The sequence below is a fragment of the Pholcus phalangioides genome, unplaced genomic scaffold, assembly GCF_987345545.1.
Source record: "Pholcus phalangioides strain wild (caught in Gottingen) unplaced genomic scaffold, Ppha-v1.0 ptg000011l_1, whole genome shotgun sequence".
Lineage (NCBI taxonomy): Eukaryota > Metazoa > Arthropoda > Arachnida > Araneae > Pholcidae > Pholcus > Pholcus phalangioides.
Genome location: NW_028301604.1, coordinates 41089717 through 41110760, shown reverse-complemented (window position 1 = coordinate 41110760; position 21044 = coordinate 41089717). Strand labels below are relative to the sequence as shown.

Genomic DNA, 21044 nt, shown 5'->3' with positions numbered 1-21044 from the left:
ATGATCACCAGAAGAACCAGATCGCGGGGAAGAAGTGCCAATTCTCTTCATAGAAAATATAATAGGAAAAAAAAAGAAATATTGTTGTACTCTGAACACACACACACATGCCCTCTTTTATTACGCATCTGTCATTGAGAACCGCAGAAATGTCACCACAAACACAGTCTCTCATACCCAGGGATACTGTCTTGTGCCAACAATATTTTTTGTAAAACCTCATTTCAATGATACTCGGTAATAAGATAAGTCACTCTTTCACGAAAGTTTTTTTCACATCTTGTTTGGAAATACCCGTTGTCTAAGTAAATTGCCTCTTGATATAACGGTAATCCCTTTACAGTAGTGGTTCTCAATTTCACTCTGAAAATTGGTACAGGGTGATATTTTTTCAATACACTTTGAGCATTTTTAAAAGTGAACCATTTCTTTATGACAAATGCTTGATGAGATAAGGGCAGAGTTAGGACTTGAAGGACACCCTGTATATTGTTGTACCAGCTGGAACCAGTAAGTAAAGAACAATTCATTGACACTGTTTCTCAAATTCCAAAAAATGTTATAAAACAGTAACTTTTTTAGTTTACTTTTGAATTTATTGAAAAAAAGGCCAAAAATGAATGGAAAAAAATTAAATAATAAGCAAAAGAGTTTATAAAAATTAGTAAATAAAGATAATTAATTTAATTGATTGATGAAAAAAAATAACTAATAAAAAAATTGATTATTCAAGGAGGTGCAGGAAGGTAAGTCATATTGCACTTGAGGTGTGGGATGGGAAAAAAGGGTGAGGACCACACTACTCTACAGCGATAGATGTTTTTGGTCCACAGAGAACAAAAGTCTTAGATTTGTAGTACCAGTTGTTTCCAAATTGTGTGCCGTGGTACCATGACATTCTATTCATTCAGTAATTCAAAAAAAAAAATGTTATGATTTATTAAAACATTTCTTATGACAATACGTAAGTATTCCTAAAGCTTTACAAATCTTCGGACCGGTGAAAATGCGTGAAAAATATTGCACACCGAAAAAAAAGAGAATGAATTCACACACTTGGTGACGGCTAATGCAGAAATGAAACCCAATTTTGGTAAAGGAACAAGAATTTTGAATCAGTATGGCATCCATTTTTTTTGTTTAAACAGAAAGTTCATATACACTGACTGGGTGGCCAAAAAATAAAATGTTGCAGTGTATCTGAGGTCTGATGCAAGCCTCGGAAGAAGTATTACAGTTCTATTTTTATTAAACTTTACTGGGGCTGAAAAAAAAGGAATCAAAAATTGTTTTCAGCAGTAATAAAAATGGCACAGTGAACCCTAAATGTTCGGAAATCACAGCCACACTGGGCGGGCTACACTATATGTACAGTAGTACATAATGTTGTGTGTACAACCTGAGCTGCCCTTAGGGGTGTGGGACAGGTGTGGTCATGACCAGTGACTAAGATGATTCCACACTTACTGTAATAGAAATGAAAAAAAAATATTTACATGCATCAAATATATATGCAATCGATCCTGCTTACAACATTTTTAAAAAACCGTCATGAAAAAACATTGTAAGTAGGAAAATGCTGTAAACAGGAAATCCTATTGAGAATCAGGATTGAGACCACGAAAATAAGTCATATTGTAACGTATCAGGATCCGATCCCTCTACGTTAATGGTGATCTTGTCGTTATGTGGGAAATTCCTTCTTATTTTAGACCCCAGGGACCTCTCAGTTACCGGAAATCACCCGAGGACCCGCTGGCGTACCGGTAAGGGCCAGAATGTTTGCTTAGTTCGACAGTCTGCTGTCGAGCGAGAACAGGCCAGAGGTCGGGCTACTGATGTTACGTATAAATTAATTTCCCTCATGACGACAATGTAACTATTTTCGTGGAGGGGTCTGGTTCAAAATTCTGTATAGGTTGGACGAGGCTTAAAAGTTTGTCTTGGAAAACAATTTTATTTTCTTTAAGAGACCTCCTGGGGAAGTTATTGCATTATTGCAAGTCTTGTTATGTGGAAAACGTAGAATTGTACTTACTTGCTTACGGCTTGGGACTGCCGACCTCCGTCGGAACATGTTTTTTGTTTTGTGTTATTTGTTTAATGTTGATATAGTCAGGAGAGTCTGATCAGCTTTCCGGATTGCGTCATGTTGCCAGATTTCCGATGTAATATTTTCTTTGTGATGTTTATTAATTGTTAACGCATGAGTATGCAAATGAGATATTTTTGGTGAGGCGAAAAGGCCTAGCGAGGACGTATGGTCCTAAAATTTTATGAAGTATGTGTATAAATTCCTCTCTCTTTGGCTAACATCTCTCCTCTTCCTTTGTTTTGTTCATTCAAACTGGGACCCTGTAGTTGGGCGGTTCTCCGTCTTGCTACCACTTCATTTGGCCTTAGGCTGGGAAAATGATCCAATAGTTGTTCAAAATGAAATAGTTTAAGTGTCTAAATTTGTTTCCCAGCAGGTCCGCAACTGAAAAGTTAATTTTACCTTCATAGTTGAAAATACTTCATTGCTGATGTTGGATGGAAAATAACATAGCAGCTGTCCACGTCAAGGGTACATGCAGTAACATAACATCTTGGTGATCCGGCCCTCAACCAAGAGGTCCCCTGGAGCTGACCGAGGCGATCCGGCCCACAACTGAGAAACTTCAGCTGGTACTGATCAGGCTATCTCTCATCTCCAGAGAGTCCTATAATGCGCAGTATCTTTTGGTCATCGGACTCGAAGAGGCAACATCCTGCCATGTCCGTTTATTCCTGGTTGATTCCTTCAAGTCCATGATCGGTCGTATGTCGGGATCTTCAAGCTGGGACTTCCTGGTGTTCTCGTCGTTCCAAAGATTGTCACTTGAGACTTGATGTTATTCATCTCACTGTAGGGTTCACTGGTTCGCACCTCTCTTCTGCCTTTAGGCAATGGTGACAACTCTGTGAGCCTGGTCCTTTTGTCAGGGTGTCAGCATTTTCATGTGCTTTTTCTTTATGAGGCCGGATCATCCTCTTCATGTCATCTGACTGTCGTGAGGGAACAGTTCCGGTTCTGCCATTGGTTTTGCCTGCATCGGCGATGAACTCTTTTTCTGCCCCTGGATTGTCCATCACTTTCCTTGGAGGTATTTTGTTATGACCACATCCGAGTAGGGCGATACGTTCCTTTGGTGTATGCAACTAGTCATTCCTCATGTCCAAGGAAAATCTGTGTTTCTTCAAGAAGGCCACTCCTATGTATGCACGGATCCCTTATGTAAGGGCCAGAATGTTCGTTTAGTTCGGCAGTCGACGGGTGGGGTCTTTCGGCTGTCGAACGAGAACGGGCCAGAGGTCGGGCTACTGATGTCCCACATAAATTAATTTCCCTCATCACGACGATATCACTATTTTTGTGGAGGGGTTTGGTCCAGAATATGTATAGTTTGGGCGAGGCTTAAGGGTTTGCCTGGTTAAATATTTTTATTTTTATTAAAGAACCTCCCGGGGGAGTTGTTACAAGTCTCGTTGTACGGAAAATATAGTGTTGTACTCACTTGTTTTTGGCGGGGGGCTGCAGACCTCCGTCGGAACATTTCATTTCTTATTGTCTTGTTGGTATTGTTTACATAATCGGGAGAGTCTGATCAGCTCTCCAGATTGTGTTATGTTGCCAGATTTTAATGTAATAATTCAATTGTAATGTTTATAATATAGTGACGCATGAATATGTAAATCCGATATTTTTGTTGAGGCGAAAAGGCCTTATGAGGACATGTGGTCCCAAATTTCTTGTGAAATAGGAATATAAATTCCTCCCTCTTTGTCTCTCACATTGCGTTCATCCTTTGTTTGTTCTTTTCAACTGAAGCCCTCTAGTAGGACGGTTCACCATCTTGCTACCGTATCCATTGGCCTTAGGCTGGGAAACTAAGCTGATAATTAGTTAAAATGCAATAATTTACAGTGTTTGAATCTGTTTCCCGGCAGGTCCGGAATCGAGAAAAAATTAATTAATCTTCACAGTCAAAATTCTTCATTGCTGATCAAGGTGGTCCGGCCCTCAACCGAGAGGCCCCCTGGAACTGATCAAGGTGGTCTGGCCCTCAACCGAGAGGCCCCCCTGGAACTGATCAAGGTGGTCCGGCCCTCAACCGAGAGGCCCCCTGGAGATGATCAAGGTGGTCTGGCCCTCAACCGAGAGGCCTCCTGGTACTAATCGAAACGATCCGGCTCTCAACTGAGAGACCTTCACTGATACTTCCGGGGAAAAGCTACGTCGAAGTGACTAACAATATCGGATGTCCGATCAGCATAAAAGTTTGACTGTTGATGATCATCAACTGGTGAGCCAGTATCTTTCTGTTAATGTTAAATAGAGGGCTCCATGTTGTACTAATCTATTGTTGAAATTGACTAACCTTATATTGAATTTAATAAATAATATTTTATGCAAAAGTTTATTTGCAATCATTTTCCACTTGTCGTTTGCCATCTTATTACTGGATATTTCGAACCGGGCAAGCAACTCCCATAAGGGACGTTGTAATATTAAGCAGGAAAATGTTCCAAGTAGGAACGTTATAAGCGGGATTGACTGCATATTTTTTTGTAGTAAACATGGTGTTTGAGCTTCAATTGATTTGATTATGGAATTTTCAATTTTTGGATTATTTCTTTCATTAATCCTGTATTTCCATCAATTATAGTTTTCCTCGTGAATTCTGAATTATCATGAATTTTGGGACTTCTTAAATTTATTTTGAACTGTCGTGAAATCTGGGATTTTTCCATCAATTCTGAGATTTTTTCCTTTTCAATTTCAATTGATTTGCTCTTCTATTAATTGAAAATTTTCATCGATTGAAAATTTTAATTAATTTTTGTGTTAATTTACAAATTTAAATGTGTGTATATTTTTCAGTATTCCTGTACACATATTCTGTGATAATGTATGAATCTTTGAATGCCTGATTTCCCCTCAAACACATAAAATTGGGGCTAAGGAGCCCCGAAAAAATATTCGCACCAAGCTCCGTGTCTGATAAAGGCAACCCGGTATATAGCAGTGTGTTTATTAACCTTTTAGGTCTCGCGACATATTTTTCCATACCTGATAGTTTGCCTGCTCTCCCCCCATCCACACACAAGTTGTTTTGCGGATGTAGGGTGGCATTTCTCAAACTTTTTGCACACCTCCCGGTAAACACACCACTAGATGCCACGGAAAGGCTGTAACTAGGAGTGAAGATAATTTTTTGTCATGGGGGGAGCATCGAAATACCTCATCAGGATCGACTCAGATGGCGTAAGATATTTACAACTTTTAGGTATGTGAAACCCCCTATTTGTAATCACCAGCAGGACAAAAAGAAATTTGTCCGTAAAAAAAAAAAGTGGCTGTGAAAGGAGGAACCCTATCATCATTCTACACACATTTTGAAATAAACACAATTTTGAATAACATAAGTGACACATATTTGATAGCGTACTTTGAAGTTGAAATTTAATACAATTTATTTCACAGGAATATTAAACATTTTTAAATATATCAACGAGCTGGTTCATGAGACCGACTGGTCTCGAGACAGTTAAGAGTGTGTGTGTCCGTATCTTTTGTCGCTTGTTGGCCAAGGCAGGTGCAAGAGTTCGCCACACCTACATTATGGATAGACTACATGTACTGTTGAGTCACCTCAGTACTCCCCCTCCAGTGTCATAGGACAAGAGATGTCTTGGGAAGCAAACGCGTCTCCCGGAGCGAGTTGTTGTGGTCACGGGTGACTCAGGGGCTTCAACATTATGTTGACTGTCCTCGTCAGTGACAAAAAAGGCAGGCTTAATGCGATCTAGCGATACAGCTTCTTCAGCCCCATTTACATGTACAATAAAACATCCCAGGAAGTTCCCGGTAACTGGGATTTTCGCTACAAACCGTTCACATGTCGTTAAGTTTATGCCGGTAATCGTCACTAGTTACGTAGGTTGAACAGAAGTGATTGATTCAAGATGGTTGACGAAGGAGCTTATAGCAGTTTTCGCGGCGCAAAGGATTATGGGAGAGAAGGTCGGTGTCGACCTCCAATCCACCCCAAGAAAGATGAGCTTTTTTTGATGAGCTTCTCTCCCACCTTTTTCTTCCCTACGAGGGGAAAAAAGTTGTCATGCCGGTAATTACCACCAAAGCGACCCCCAATCTTGCACATGTGAACAGGGCTTTCTTTTCCCTTAATTTTGAGAAACATGTATTTTAAATTTTTTTTAGTATCTGAAAAGGGTCGTCGTATGTTGCTTGTAGAGGTTTGCGTAAAGCGTTACGGCGCACGAAGACGTGTGTACAGCGCGAAAGTTCAGGATGCACAAAAACTTTTTCACCCTGTGGGAACTAGCTGGTACCAGAGTCAAACGATGCATGTCATCACGCAGTCTGGAGACCAATGTTGACGGCTGAGCTGCTTCAGTTCTCTGTGGTGCGAGGAAATCACCAGGAAGTCGCAAAGTTGTACCATATACCAATTCTGCAAACGTTGCACTGAGGTCATGTCGAAAAGTTGATCTGAAACCCAACAAAACTGTTGGTAGTACATCGACCCATCTGTTCGTGTTTTGGCACTTGATCGTGACCTTCAGCGGACGACGTACACATTCGATCATGCCGTTTGCTTTGGGATTGAATGATGTTGTTCGTAATTTTTGAACACCCAAGAGGTTTGATAATTCTTGGAATAACGAAGATTCAAACTGGCATCCTCTATCCGTCGTGATGCACTTCGGACATACGAATCGTGATATCCATACCGACAGGAATGCCGTCGCCACAGTCTCAGCAGTAATGTCCATGATCGGTGCCACTTCCGGCCAGAGCATAAAGCAATCCACCATAGTGAGTGCATAAGAAAACCCTTGTGATTCTGGAAGTGGACCAATAATGTCAAGATGGACGTGTTCAAAGCGTGCGGTTGGAAGTTCAAATGACCCTAAACTGCTGGTTGTATGTCTGTGAACTTTCACTTTCTGGCACGGAATACAAGACTTGACCAATCTGGTGACATCCTTATTGACTGAGGGCCAGACGAATCGGTCTGTGACAAGTTTGGTAGTGGCTCGGGTTCCAGGGTGTGATAAGTTGTGCACCGCCTGGAAAACCTGGTAACGGAAGTCATTTGGAACGTAAGGTCTGACTTTCCCGGAAGAAACATCACAATACAGTTCCCGGTCAGAGTCGAGCAGTGTCACTTTTTTTAAGTCCAATGAAGTTTGTGTCGATAACAAGTTCATTAGCTCCGCATCTGTTTCTTGAGCTTCCGCTATTTCTGTGTAATTGATAGAACATGGTGTTGTAATTTCCTCAATTCGCGATAGAATATCCGCAACCGAATTTTCCGATCCCTTGATATGATATACGTCAGTCGTAAATTGGGAAATGTATTCTGTCTGTTTTGCCACAGTGTTATTTTTTCCAATTTTTGGCGAGATGCATATATTAATGGTTTATGATCAGTTAGGATGCCAAATTGTCGACCTTCCAACACATATCTAAAATATTTTATGCTGGCAAATATAGCAAGCAATTCTCTATCATAAGCATTATAGTTTTTTTCGGTCGAGGAAAGTTTGAGAGAAAAAACCAAGGGGTTCTAATGTCTGTTCTACTTGATTCAAGGCTCCCCCTATAGCTACATCTGAAGCATCAACGCTCAAGACCAACTGAGCTGTTGGAGATGGGTGTACTAAAAGTACAGCATTGCCTAATTGATGTTTACAGTCCTCGAAAGCTGTAGAAGCCTCATCGGACCAATCAATTTTGTGATTAGAATTTTTAGTTGAGCCCTTTAAAAATTCTGTCAAGACATTGTTTTTCTGCTGCTCGTGGCAGGAAGCTTCTGTAAAAATTTACTCTATAGTCCTAAGAACCGCCTCAATTCTTTTAAGTTGCTAGGTTTATGGTATTCTAAAATGGCCTGGACCTTTTCAGGCAAGGGCTTGATATCCTTTTCATTTACACTCATGTCCATAAATTAAGGATAATGCCAGCTCCGGCAAATAAAGGTTCAGAAACAAAACAAACGTTACGTATTCATAAAGCCCATTTATTAAACAAAAGATAAAGAACAAAAATGATGGTGTATGTATGACACCATTCATAAAAACTAAGATTTTTGCTCCCTGGAGCAATTGTAAAAAATATCTCCTTTACAAAAACTTACTATTACATGGTTGGTATGATGGTTAATACATTGTATGTCTCCCATGCGATGAAATACAGTCCGTACAATGCCTAGGCATGCTGAGTATCAAATTATCGATCTGATCTTGGGGAAGATCACTCCACTCAGCAAGCAATGCTCTCCGAAGTTCTGGTACACATGTAGGTGGTGGTTGATGGGCTGCAACTCGTCGGCCAAGCATGTCCCACACATGCTCTATCGGATTCAAGTCAGGTGAGAATGCTGGCCATTCCATACGGGTTATATCCTCAGATTCAAGGCGTTCGTTTACAATGTTTGCTCGGTGAGGACGGGCGTTGTCATCCATAAACACAAATTCTGCGCCCATGGCACTCCTAAACAAACGTACATGTTGTTCCAGAATGATGTCCTGATAAATTTGGGCTTTCATGGTTCTGGTTTGAACATGCAGATCTGTTCTGGAACCCAGTATAATTCCACCCCAAACGAGCAATGCTGCACCACCGTAACGGTGTCGTTCAATAATGTTGTCTTGGTGGTAACGGGTACCTGGCGTTCTCCATATGAAAGCGCGACGTGAATCAGACTGCAAGCTAAACCTGGACTCGTTGGAAAACATCACACAAGCCCACTGTGACGATGTCCACATTGCATGTTCTCTAAGCCAGGCTAATCGCTGCCGACAGTGAGTTGCTGTGAGCGGAACACATCTGACAGGCCTGAGAGCATATAGACCAATATCTCCCAAACGTCTGTACACGGTTTGCCTTGAAACTGTGGTATCCGTGGCTGCAGATAGCTGACGAGACAGGTCGGATGCTGTGCTCCGTCTGCTTCTTTTGGCAGTTACTGCCAAATACCAGTCTTCATTCGGTGTTGTAACTCGGGGGCGACCAGTACTGTAACGTCTACTGACATTTCCGTTATCTTGGAATCGTTGCCAAAGACTAGAGATGACACTTTGTGCAATTCCAAGTTCCTCGGATACTTCCATCTGAGTACGCCCACATTCCAGGCGGCCGATAATTCTACCACATAAAAAATCATCCACATTAGTCCTATGTGTCATAACTATTCGCTTATGGCACTGAGCGCCTTACAGAACTCTTGTGAACAATTTTACTTCTTTGCCACCATTCCTTACATACTCCCCTCTTACACTCTCGTCATTGTGACGTACTATCGGCATCATCTGGTGGCTTCCTGAAATTTGCATATCATTCTTGCAGATGTGTGTGATAATTCTACAGGTGAAATTTTCACTTTAGATTTCGATTTCCGAGTGATTTTGAATTATCCTTAATTTATGGACATGAGTGTATTACATGACCCAAGAATGTCAATTCTTTAAGGCCTAACTCACATTTGGAGGCATTAAGTTCGATACCATATTTGTTTAAGCGATTGAATAGCAACTCCAAGTGACGAAGGTGTTCGTCAGCGTCCTTAGAAAAAACTAGAATGTCATCAATATAAACAAAGCAAAAATCTAGGTCTCTTAAAACCTCATCCACGAATCTTTGGAACGTCTGAGCTGAATTGCAGAGTCCAAAATTTAGGAATGGGAACTCGTGCAGCCCAAATGGTGTGATAACTGCAGTTTTAGGAATATTTTCTTCACATACTGGAATTGCGTGGTAAGCTCGAAAAATATCTAGCTTAGAAAATATTTTCTTGTCATAAAGCAAGTGAGAAAAATCTTGTAAGTGGGGTATAGGGTACCTGTCAGGGATTGTCTGAGGATTTAGCTTCCTATAATCTCCCACCGGACATATACCACCAGCTGGCTTATCCACGACGTGTAAGGGCAATGCCCAGGGGCTCTTTGATGGCCTACAAATGCCTGTTTCTAACATGTATTCAAATTATTTTTTGACTAAATCAAATGTTTTAGGATGCAGTCGTCTGACTTTGCAATGAACAGGTGGTCCTGTCATCTGGATATGATGCTCCATAGAATGTTTAACTTCCTTAAAATTTATTGTCGGATTTGTGATATCTGGATATTTTCTCAAGAGGTCATGACATGGAGAAAATCCGTTTATTGTTTTCACCACGGCTTGAGAGCAAGGCTTGGAATCACCTCCAATACTGAGATTAGTAGTAGAATCTATGAGCTGTTTCCTTTTTAGGTCCACTAATAGACCAAAGTGTTGTAGGAAATCAGTGCCTATTATGGGTACAGATACCTGAGCAATCACAAAAGGGGCGTAAAAAGGTTGTGCCATATGTTTTAATTTTGGAATGGTTGGCTGCAAAAAGTACCAGATCGGTGGCTCCATGAGCACCTTTTCGTCGTGGTATGCACAAAACATCACTTCCTGTATCAATCAAGTAACTACAATTTGTTTGTCTCTTGTATACCTTTAACAGATGGCTGATACTCAAACCCTTATTTTCTCCAGCACCTGTATCCGTACAGGTAGTGGCCGCTACTCGTTTCCCTGAGAGAAAGAACACGGTTGTTTGCATTTGAAAGAAGAAGCACCGAAACGGTCATGATAATAACAGAGGTCATTGTTTGGGTTCTTAGTATGAGGAAATTGGGGGCCTGAACCACTGTGGTTTTGGTTGCGAGACCAATAGCGTTTATCTTTGAAGCCAGGTCGGTTTCTTTCCGTAGACAGTCGCTCTCATTGCAAGCTTATGTTTTTGATTTGGTTTTGCAAGGAAACCAAATTAGGTGACGACACAGCGGTCAGTTCTGAGTCTGGCGGATTTACAGAATAAATCGTATGTTCTGCGGATACCTCAGGGATTTTGTCAGCTATAATGGCTAAATGGGATAATTCCTCTCTCGAAGCCGAAAGGATAGTTTGAATTTCACACGGTAGTCTTCGTAGCCAAAGATTTTTCAAAAAATCGTCATTTAATTTATCTTTTGCCAATTCTCGCAGTAAAAATAATGGTTTTTTTTATCCCCTAATTGTAGGTCACTGAACAATTTTTTTATTTCCCGACTTTCAGAGTCAGCGAACTCGGCTATGAGCCGTTCTTTTAGAGCTTCGTATTTGTTTGTGTCAGGGGGTCGATAGAGTAAATCACTCACATAACCAAGAATGTCTGAATCAACTGACGCAACTAAACTAGCGAATTTTGTTTCGTCTTGTGTGATGCCTGACATAATGAAAGCTGATTCGACCTGAAAAAACCATAATCTTATGTTTTGTTTTTAAAAAGATGGGATTTGTAACGTGACACGACTGACTTGCGGAGGATCAGCGTTATCTACCAACATGTTTATGAAAAATATGAGTGCGGATGCTTGCGAAAAGAAGAAATATATAACACACTAACCTTGCATACGTTCTTGTATCTTTGTATTCGGCAGAGTTCGTCGCCTTCTTTAGCTTTCAATCCAGAGTGTGAAATAAATGCACAAATTCATAATGAGACATTTTCTCGCTTCCGCTAGCGATCGGCATTTTGCTTGATAGATTTTGAACTTGAATACTCCAAAGTTAAAATTCATGAGACCGACTGGTCTCGAGACAGTTAAGAGAGTGTGTGTGTGTGTACGTATGTTTTGTCGCTTGCTGGACTAGGCAGGTGCGAGCAAGAAGCAGGTGAAGAATTCGCCACACGTACATTATGGATAGGCTACATGTACAGTTGAGTCACCTCATAAGTAAGAAATACTACATACTTTTTAGAAATTCCCCAATTTAATTTACAATGGAACATAGAAAAAATTACAGTAATTTCCGATAAGTAAGTCACATCCTGAGAAATGGCTTGAAAGACGTTTTTGTGGAAAAATCACCACTTTTTACACGTTACAGCTTCGTGTGAAGGCCAAAACACATTGTACTGAAGTGACATGATTATTTCAAGTCTGGGTGTGGAAAATGTATCCATATGATTTTTTTTGGGGGGGGGGGGGGAGGTTGAGCTGGCTCTCCAAAATTATTAGGGGGGGGGGGCCTCGATCCCACTGGCCCAATACAAGTTTATGTCTATGACAGGTTCCAAGCACTTCCCTGTGAAAAATCTGGGTCCTCGCGAAAGATCTGTGCAAAACCTGGTCCATTGATGTCTAACTCAGAGACAGGATCATTTTAGTCGTGGAGGTCAGAATATGTAATTTTTTCACCCTTCTTCCACTGAAAAAATTGATCAAAATGGTATTTTTTGTTTCTCCCCCCTCTCCAGAATTAGCAACATTTCTGGAAATATTTAAAATTTCTAATGCGAATGTAAATAGTTTGGGAATCTGATTTGTAAGGAGGAAATTTCATATTCCTAGTATTAAATGCAATGGTACCTGGCTCAGGGGCTTTGAAATTCTCCATTCATTTCTTATTTTCTTTTTTGTTAATTTTATTTTACTATGATTTATTTGATTCATTGGCACCAGAACCTAAAAGCGGAGGATATTTGAGTCCCCGCCCCCAATAAATTTTGTAAGGGTGCTGAGCCTCCCCCAATAATTTTTGGAAAAACAATGCAAGCATCCTGTTTTCTGCGTATACTCTTTCAGTGCCCACCCCCACCCAATGTTAATTTCTTCATGTCTGCGTCTCTGTTGTGAAGACTCACTTAATTTTTTTTCTGTTGTCTCGCGCCCCCTTCGCAAGTGACGCTCAACAAAAGAAGAGATGCTCTTGAGTTTACTGACAGTACAAGCAAGAGAAAGCATTCCGTCCCCTCTAAGATATCTCCAGAGGTGCCTTCAGGCAGCAACAATTGGCAGCACTCTGGGAGGATGCAATTTTGGATGGATGCCGGGGTGATTGGGAGATAAGACTACTATTTTCACAGAACGAGATTGTCAAAGACCAAGTGAATTGAGATTCTAAAGAAAAGTGAAAAAATAAAATTTCGAGCAGATGATTTCTACTATTTAGAGAAAATTTGTTTCAAAAAGTTTTTTCTGAGCCAAGTGTGAGAAACAAATCCACCTGAATTGTTTATCTGTTTTTTTTTGTTTTTTTTTGGGGGGGAGGGGGAGCAAGCCGGCTCTTCAAAAACATTGGGGGGGGGGGTGTGCTTGGGCCCATTAGCCGGATAAAAGTTTATGCCTATGGTGATTAGTTGCTGAATATCCTCATCTTTGAGTTGTTCCTCTGACATTCGTTTGAAGTCGGTGGAAAATAGTGTCTCCTTAGTAGACATGGATATCTGAGACAATGCATCTGCCACAACATTTTCTGCACCCTGGATGTGCCGAATGTCAGTGGTAAACTGACCAATGAAATAATGGTGTCGCAGCTGATGAGGCTTCTGATCCATGTACAGGATGAATGGCCTTCAACCATGTACCTGAAATATTTGATAGCTGAGTAAGATGCCAACAGCTCTCGATCATAGGCACTGTAATTCTTTTGTGCAGGAGATAACTTCTTGGAATAGAACCCAAGTGGCTGCCAAGATCCTGACACACGTTGTTGCAAAGTTGTGCCCATGAAAACATCGAATGCATCTACCACAATAGCCAAAGATGTTCCTGCCACTAGAAACGCCAAAACTGTTGCATCTGCCAGATCCCACTTAAACTTCAAGAATGCTTCACCTGCTTGTTTGGTCCAAGCGATCTTCCTCTTATCGTTTCTCTTGGCACACTCGAGAAATTTATGCAGGAGTGCCCGCATCTCTGCTGCTTTTGGAATGAAGCGACGATAAAAATAGAGGAGGGCAAAAAATCATTGAACCTCTTTGATTTGGTCTGACTTTGGGTATTCTGTGATGACCAACACCTTCTCTGGAAGAGGTGCAATGTCGGTTGCAGAAATCATATGACCCAAAACTCAAACTGATGGTTGTCCAAGAACATATTTGGCAGCGTTGAGGCAAACTCCAAATTCGGAAAAGCATTTGAATACTTAGCACAAATGTTCCTTGTGCTCTTCAGCATTTGTAGATGCCACGAGAACATTGTCGAAATACGGTACACAAAAGATGAAAGCCTGCAATACCATATGTATGAACCTATGGAATGTTGCAGCTGCATTTGACAGTCCAAAAGGCATGAAGAGAAATTCGAACAGCCCGAATGGTGTTGTTACGGCTGTTTTTGGAACATCCTCTTGCCTCACAGGGATTTGATGAAAATCTGTTGCGAGATCTTGGGTGGAAAATATTTGTTTCCGCTATAGCACCTGGAGACAGTTCTGGATGTGCAGAACAGGATATCTGTAAGGAATAGTCGCAGCATTGTCTCCAATCTCTGTTGCACTTGGGTACCATGTGCAGTAGGCCTGCCCAGCATCTTTGAGATGGTCTGCAAACTCCTTGGGCAACTAGGTGATCAAATTCCCACTTGGCTGCACACAGCTTGTCCGATGGTAGCCTGCAAGGTTTTGATGCAACTGGTGGGCCTTTGGCTCAATGCAGTGTTGGACGTCATGCTTAACAGCATTAAACATTGCTACAGTCTGTCAGTTCAGGGAACTCTGTGAGAATTCGAGGAAATTTGATATTGTCCCAGATGCATTTCACTGCTGGTGATAGTACATCCGCACCAGCAGTCTTGCAACGCGAATGAAGTTGAGTGAGTGGATCCATTAATTGACCATGCCAAACATCTCTAAGCAGTCAGAAATGTCGCAGAAAGTCAGATCCAATGATTGGATGCGAAATGCCTCCACAACATGATGAAATTTTGTTATTTCCGCCGTTATTCCAGCGAGAGTGAATTGCGACTCAAGTTGCAGGAATCACACAGATGGATTTGAACGCTACAACTGTGGGGGTAAGACAGCTACGCGATTGACTTTACACGGTTCCTGATCCATATTGAAATTCGCGAAGAGTAAAAAAAATATTTAAAAAAATATCGGTAGCGCAGTATAAAAAATATTTGAGACCCACGACTGAATCACGTCCGTAGTAACCAATTATAGGTGGTGGATGGCAGGAGTAGTGACAACATTTTTTATAAAAATATCTTTTATTTAAAATTTATACTTGGGGGGCTGGATTCTCCCCTTGTCCTTAGCGAGGTTTTTCTCCTTAAGCCCACTGTGTCCTTAATAAAGGAAAAGAGAAAAAATTCTGTATTCTCCGCTCGCTTTTCCTTAAATAAGGAAAGCTTTACTTCCTTACTCAAGGACAAAGATGGCACTAGTGAAGGAGTGAGGAGACGCTCTCCTTAAGCTTGAGGACAACTACATTTCCTATAATGGCGGCTGCAATGCGTGCTCTAATGGAAGATATATTCACATTCAAACAATTGTTTTTGTGTTTTTCGATGCTATTAATGCTTGATATATGCATTTAAGATGATGCAAGGAATTTAGGTTAACAAAAAATACACTAAGGCAGCTATGTGAGGAGTTACAGCCGAAATGACAAGACATGCTGTTAACCGGAAGGTAAGTTAACATGATGAAACCAAATATTTTTTTATTTTTCGTAATATTTTTAGTCATGACATATCACTCACTTCGCATGCTAATATACATTAAATTAGTCGAAATTTTTGGGAGAAAAATCCTACTGACTGACCTCGTCATAAAATATGTGTTAATCGCAAGATGATCTATGTGTGTGTAAGAGATATATTCGTAAATAATAAATTCCCTTCATAAATAGGAATAGCATGTATTATAGTAATATATTATGTTTAGCCTGCCGATAATGCAGCATCTTATGTTTGTCTTATTAATGCTCATTTTCGGGCCATCTTAATGACGTGAAACAGTTCAAGGCTTTCTAAACCCCATTATGAAAATGCCAATCGTATATTTTGGGGGTAAAAGTTGACATGCAAACGTGATACACACACTCGCTATGTGCAAAAGCGAGTTTATTAAGCAGTTTATTAATGTATTGTATGAGTAATTAATTTTTATGAGTGAAACTTCAGTTTGAGTGGTATTAATGTTGGTATTTTGTACTACAGAGCATGGAGAGTCTGGTGTATTCTAAAGGAAATGACAGGCAGATCTTGTATGATTTTTGCAAATTTCTTTAAAGGTAAGTCTAATTTTTCTACATTTTGTTTGAAATTTTTCTGTATCTGACCATTTATAATTTTGTAACATTGAACTCACATAGGAAACAGTATTATAAAGTTAAGTGTAATTTAGTTCTTGAAATAATGTGTAATTTATTTGAGAAGCATGCATTAAGGCGACTGATTACGTGTGAGGTACTTTTTCAAAAACGTCATTTTGGATGAAATGCTTGTGTTCTTAATTTGAATGTGGAATAAAACTAAGACATATGTTTTTTAACATATATAAACATAAGGAAATGGTTTTTCATTAATATTTTGACAAAAAAAATGTATATTGTCTAGAGTAATTATACGTCTAAAATTAGCATAATTTCAGTATTTATGCAAAACATTGCGAAATACTACTACTTATATCAACTTGTTCTTCACACAGTATGTTGCTATAATATTGTTCTGTTCAATGAACTAAAAGTTTTGAAATAAAAAAAAATGAAAAAATTTTGAGATATGGTTGTTAACGTGAAAAAAACTTGATTAAAAAAAAACTATTTTCAATTCAAAATCATGTAAATCAAAAAATTTCAAAGATATTGCTTAGATCCTAGTTCATTGCATACTCATAGCTGTACAGAATCCCCGGAAAAAATTTATATCTTGCAAAGTTTTGTAGGCATCAGGTTTGCAGCAGACAAGAATTATGTAAATCAGTTTCTCAGAAAATGCATTAAAAAAAAATGGTTCACATACACTCCTAACATTCAGAATTCTCCACATTTGTATAACAGAACTTCCTTTGCTTCAAATATCTCTAATTTTGACTTTCTTGCCGGTGTTGCATGATATCTTGAACATGTCACACTCGCATATGCAAACCCAGAGTAATTAGACACTAGATCATCAACTAGGATTCTTAGATTTCAAGTACAGACAATATGCCTACATAGCCAGAATTAAAATGCACAACTGGAATAGACCCCAAAAGCATTGTTTGCAGTTCGATAAAAGTGCCCTTAGAGGCAAAATTGTCCAAATCACACTGTTGTTCTGCAGCATACCATGAAAGCATTTCGAAACTGGGATTGTGCATAAATTTTAACCAGCTTATCCCTTTAACCCTTGCGGGTGAGATACTTAGCAAACATTCGTTTTCCAAAATTTCCCGGTCTTAAATGACTACTACGTAACAAATATCCACGAAAGTGTGTGACTAAATTTTGATTCAATTTTTTTGTATAGAAATTTTTTTACTATAGAGATTGTTAGTTTTACTTGGATTTTTTTTTTAAACTCAGAATGTTGTGTGAGTTTCATTTATGATATAAAAACCTTAGAGGAAGTATGAGGAAATTAATAAGGGTATATATAAGGGAGGTATATATCCTCTTAGGTAAAAACTCAAGGGAATCAACGACACCTAAATTATATTCATTAAAAAAATTTGCTCCAGTGATAAAGAGCACGAGTGGACAATGTCCAAGAGGACCTGACAGTTCGTATAAGCATCAGAAAGCTGCATGTGAATAACATAAAATTACTGATAAATCTCCTGCTGGCCTCTCTAATGACAGCATAAATGTAATAAAGCCAACATACATCCTTATGAATTTGACGCAAGAATCAGTTGCATAGGCCGCTGTGGTGGTCGAGTGGTTATAGTGCCGGACTCGTGATGCGAGGATCCGGGTTCGAACCCCACAGTGGTGGTTGGCTGAAGTTGGTTTTCTGTGGTTCCCAACTTCAAGGCGCAAATGCGAGCCGATCTCCCCATTAAAAAGTCTCGTCGCCACAGAGAGCAACAGTCCTACAACGGTAAATCATTCAACCATAACACTTCACTCATAGTTAGTAAAACTGGGGGCAGATGACAGCACTACACATAACAAACATTACACAGAAACAAACTTTACGTCAGGTTGCACTACACGTACACGCACATTCCCGCATGTACTGATTAGTTGGGGGGTTCCGCGGGGGGGGGGTGCATGTGTGGTGTAGCAGTAGTAGGTAGGGGCTCGGGGATCCATGATGTTCTTAAGTCAGCCACCTCGTTGGGCAATTTGCCTGTTGTGGCGTTGTATTTGTATTTGTATATAGAAAATTCAAGTGTATTTTTAACAACTGGATGGAACAAAAAAAATATCAAGTTAATCTATTCAAATTAGAGTTACAATTTATTTTTTGATTAAATGCAGCTGAAAAAACAAAATGAACAGTTCTAAATAACCTTATTCTAAGAGTGAGAGATCACACACATCTTTTGAGAATATAGTTTTTCCAACTGACCTGCTGCTATTGCAAGGGCTCTAATTGTATGTAGCATTTGTTTAGGAATATGAGACATAAATCCAAATGGCTTTAACATTGACATTAAATTCATAGACTTGGAAAATGTTCAACATCCCACCCCGATGATTGAACATAACTGCTCTGTCAACCTCTAAGTGGTTATGCTATGCAGCATGCGTTAAATTTTTTTAATGAATATAATTTAGGTGTCGTTGATTCCCTTGAGTTTTTACCTAAGAGGATATATATCTCCCTTATATATACCCTTATTAATTTCCTCATACTTCCTTTAAGGTTTTTATATCATAAATGAAACTCACACAACATTCTGAGTTTTAAAAAAAATCCAAGTAAAACTAACAATCTCTATATTAAAAAAATTTCAATACAAAAAAATTAAATCAAAATTTAGTCACACACTTTCGTGGATATTTAATATTTTTGTTACGTAGTAGTCATTTAAGACCGGGAAATATTGTAAAACGAATGTTTGCTAAGTATCTCACCCGCAAGGGTTAAAGGGATAAGCTGGTTAAAATTTAATGGAAATAAAAAAATATACATTATTTTCAGTAAAAAAACTAATATAAGATATCTAATGAAAAACTCTGAAAGAAACTACTTATTCAAATGAAACTTAAAAATTAACTCATATAAAATTAAGAGAAAATGCGCATGCCAATGTAAAAAAAAAATAAAAATGAAGGAGGGGAAAAATACGAGCGAAATTAATGTAAATAAAGCAATTGTGTTGCCACTAATGTAGAAGAAATTGATTTTCGATACGTCTAAGTTGTAAAATTTTTGCTTTACGTTGATTCGTCAAACCATGAGCTGAGCAGAAGAACCGAACTGAACGAACAGAAAGACCTGTTTTTTCACCGCAATCAGTCACGTGATCCTAAGGATAATGGTTAAGGAGAAGGGGAGAATGCATCCCGGTCAATTCTCCTTGAAGCTCTCTGTTTATCAGCTCCTTAAGTTAAGGACAAGCGCTGAGCGAGCGTTTTCTAAGGACAAGGGGAGAATTCAGCCCCAGGACTACAAAGTAAATTAATATAAAAAACTTTTCCACTCACAACAAGCGTGGCCCTTTATCAGCATGTCCCAAAAACAGCTAACTATGTATCCTTAACGACTTTCCTCTCCTTGGACGGCTTTGACCGATTCCCCTGACTACTATTAGAGTCCAGTCGAAAACAATCTGTAGAAATCCCACAAGAGGGAGGCCAATACACCACTGGTGGTTCAGGGATCCACCCTTATATATAACATTTTTGTACACTATATATTTATATTCAAAAATAAGTCAATGAGTAGCAAAGTTCCTTGTTCCTGGATATGGGGGGGGGGGGGCAAGAAACAATGTTAAGCATGTGATAAATAGATTTATTAATATCTTCACACAGAGGAGCGAGAATTTTGAAAGCTCATAGGAGTCACAGCTGCAAAATGTTGGAAAACTGATTCAGATCATTTCAGACCATAGCTGTCCAGTTACAATGTGGAAACCCGGGGTTTCCGATTTTTTTATGGGAGGGAGGTGTTGGGATGTTCTATTGTATTAAAAGATGCATAATTTTTCATTTCTGCTGCAGCAATCTAAATAGTGCTTGTATTAAAAAAAAAAATTTGGTTTGGCTCGTTATGTTTATGGGCCTCTTTTACTCCGCCACCTCGTTGGGCATTTTGCCAGTTGTGGCTTTATATTTGTATGCAATCAAATAAAAATTTTGAATAAATTTTCAGAGGTTATATCTACATTACGGTAAAACTACACAAAATAAATACTGTATATGCATTTTAAAATGATAGTGGAACATCGATATACCATGGAAGTTGCAGATTAACTGATTTTCCAGAAAATAAAAATTTGTAGAAAAAAAAAAATATCCCTCTCCTCTCTATTTTTAAAATAGTGGTTGCATAAAGGGCTGCAGTAAGAAGTAGAGATATGGCAAATATTCGGTTGCTTTTTAGCCTATTTGACTAATATTTGGTGTGCCCAAATGATGTTAGGTATTCCGCTGAATATCTGTGTAAATCGAACAACAAACTAATTGTATAAAATTATATTAATTGGAATTTTTTGCATAAATTAAAAATTCACTGATTATATTTTATTGCACAGTGCATACCTATCCCTTTCTGTGAAAGAGGTTATATGTTAGAGTGAATTTCTAGTATTAACTGAAAATAGAATCCTACTGGCACATTAACATAAAATAGCTGCGTAGTGAGCTGAATTTTTGCACCAATCATCATTAGAATTACTGTCACTAAAGCCCAATCAACTCATGTTCAACTCAAAATCTTTTTTCAGATGTACCTACACTTCTTTTTCTGAAATTATTTAAACTATTCATACAAAATGGAAGATTCAGCCAAAATATAGCAAAATTATTTTAAAAAGGAGGCCCTTGTTTTCAGAGCACGTCTTCTTTCAGTTCATTACTCTTAGCACAAAATTGAACAGTCTGGGAATTCTAGGAGCTTATCTTTTCCATCTGCATGAATCAGACACAGAAATAAGCTGACCAAATCACAAATACATGGGGTTAGCCATACAAACTCTATTCTGGAATGAGTTATGTTCGTTAGCCGAGGTATCACTATAATATTAAAATACAATGTCATTGTTAAATTTGATTATCATAGCAATACAAATCATTCTCAGCTACCAGTTTTTT

The 21044-nt window shown here is 39.0% G+C and overlaps 1 protein-coding gene across 12 annotated transcripts in view; it reads right to left on the bottom strand.

Annotated features, from left to right (window-relative positions):
* Nucleotides 1–21044, bottom strand: part of Oga (O-GlcNAcase) — a 338350-nt gene that overhangs the window by 105221 nt on the left and 212085 nt on the right. The window lies entirely within an intron of this gene.